Genomic DNA, 2,364 nt, shown 5'->3' on the forward strand with positions numbered 1-2,364 from the left:
CTTAATCCAATGAAACTAACTAATTATAAGAGTTTTAGATAGATGTGGAGAGTTTAAAAGCCACTTATACCCATTTTGTCCCAAAACAGGTTAAAACCAAGAAAACATTGCTTCGAAGCACGAAACAGCTTTGTTAGTGTTTTTGTGGTTAAAATGTGTCTTAATCCAATGAAACTAACTAATTATAAAAGTTTTAGATAGATGTGGAGAGTTTAAAAGCCACTTATACCCATTTTGTCCCAACACAGGCTAAAACCAAGAAAACATTGCTTAGAAGCTCTAAACAGCTATGTTAGTGTTTCTGGGGTTAAAATGTGTCTTAATCCAATGCAACTGACTAATTATAAGAGTTTGAGATGGATGTGGTGAGTTTAAAAGCCACTTATACACATTTTGTCCCAAAACAGGCTAAAATCAAGAAAACATTGCTTAGAAGCTGTAAACAGCTTTGTTAGTGTTTCTAGGGTTAAAATGTGTCTTAATCCAATGCAACTGACTAATTATAAGAGTTTGAGATTGATGTGGAGAGTTTAAAAGCCACTTATACCCATTTTGTCCCAAAACAGGCTAAAACCAAGAAAATATTGCTGAGAAGCACCAAACAGCTATGTTAGTGTTTCTAAGGTTAAAATGTGTCTTAATCCAATGCAAATGACTAATTATAAGAGTTTGAGATTGATGTGGAGAGTTTAAAAGCCACTTATACCCATTTTGTCCCAAAACAGGCTAAAACCAAGAAAACATTGCCTAGAAGCTATAAACAGCTTTGTTAGTGTTTCTGGGATTAAAATGTATCTTAATCCAAAGCAACTGACTAATTATATGAGTTTCAGATGGATGTGGAGAGTTTAAAAGCCACTTATACCCATTTTGTCCCAAAACAGGTTAAAACCAAGAAAACATTGCTTAGAAGCACTAAACAGCTTTGTTAGTGTTTTTGTGGTTAAAATGTGTCTTAATCCAATGCAACTAACTAATTATAAGAGTTTTAGATAGATGTGGAGAGTTTAAAAGCCACTTATACCCATTTTGTCCCAAAACAGGCTAAAACCAAGAAAACATTGCAGAGAGGCACCAAACAGCTTTGTTAGTGTTTCTGGGGTTAAAATGTGTCTTAATCCAATGCAACTAACTAATTATAAGAGCTTGAGATAGATGTGGAGAGTTTAAAAGCCACTTATACCCATTTTGTCCCAAAAAGGCTAAAACCAAGAAAACATTGCTTAGAAGCACTAAACAGCTTTGTTAGTGTTTCTGGGGTTAAAATATATGTTAATCCAATGCAAATGACTAATTATAAGAGTTTGAGATTGATGTGGAGAGTTTAAAAGCCACTTATACCCATTTTGTCCCAAAACAGGCTAAAACCATGAAAACACTGCCTAGAAGCTGCAAACAGCTTTGTTAGTGTTTCTGGGGTTAAAATGTGTCTTAATCCAATGCAACTGACTAATTATAAGAGTTTGAGATGGATGTGGAGAGTTTAAAAGCCACTTATACCCATTTTGTCCCAAAACAGGCTAAAACCAAGAAAACATTGCTTAGAAGCACTAAACAGCTTTGTTAGTGTTTCTGTGGTTAAAATGTGTCTTAATCCAATGAAACTAACTAATTATAAGAGTTTTAGATAGATGTGGAGAGTTTAAAAGCCACTTATACCCATTTTGTCCCAAAACAGGTTAAAACCAAGAAAACATTGCTTCGAAGCACTAAACAGCTTTGTTAGTGTTTTTGTGGTTAAAATGTGTCTTAATCCAATGCAACTAACTAACTATAAGAGTTTTAGATAGATGTGGAGAGTTTAAAAGCCACTTATACCCATTTTGTCCCAAAACAGGCTAAAACCAAGAAAACATTGCTGAGAAGCACTAAAAAGCTTTGTTAGTGTTTCTGGGGTTAAAATGTGTCTTAATCCAATGCAACTAACTAATTATAAGAGCTTGAGATGGATGTGGAGAGTTTAAAAGCCACTTATACCCATTTTGTCCCAAAACAGGTTAAAACCAAGAAAACATTGCTTAGAAGCACTAAACAGCTTTGTTAGTGTTTTTGTGGTTAAAATGTGTCTTAATCCAATGCAACTAACTAATTATAAGAGTTTTAGATAGATGTGGAGAGTTTAAAAGCCACTTATACCCATTTTGTCCCAAAACAGGTTAAAACCAAGAAAACATTGCTTAGAAGCACTAAACAGCTTTGTTAGTGTTTTTGTGGTTAAAATGTGTCTTAATCCAATGCAACTAACTAACTATAAGATTTTTAGATAGATGTGGAGAGTTTAAAAGCCACTTATACCCATTTTGTCCCAAAACAGGCTAAAACCAAGAAAACATTGCTTAGAAGCACTAAACAGCTTTGTTAGTG

This window comes from Camelina sativa, chromosome 5 (assembly GCF_030686135.1).
Source record: "Camelina sativa cultivar CO46 ecotype springtype chromosome 5, ASM3068613v1".
NCBI lineage: Eukaryota > Viridiplantae > Streptophyta > Magnoliopsida > Brassicales > Brassicaceae > Camelina > Camelina sativa.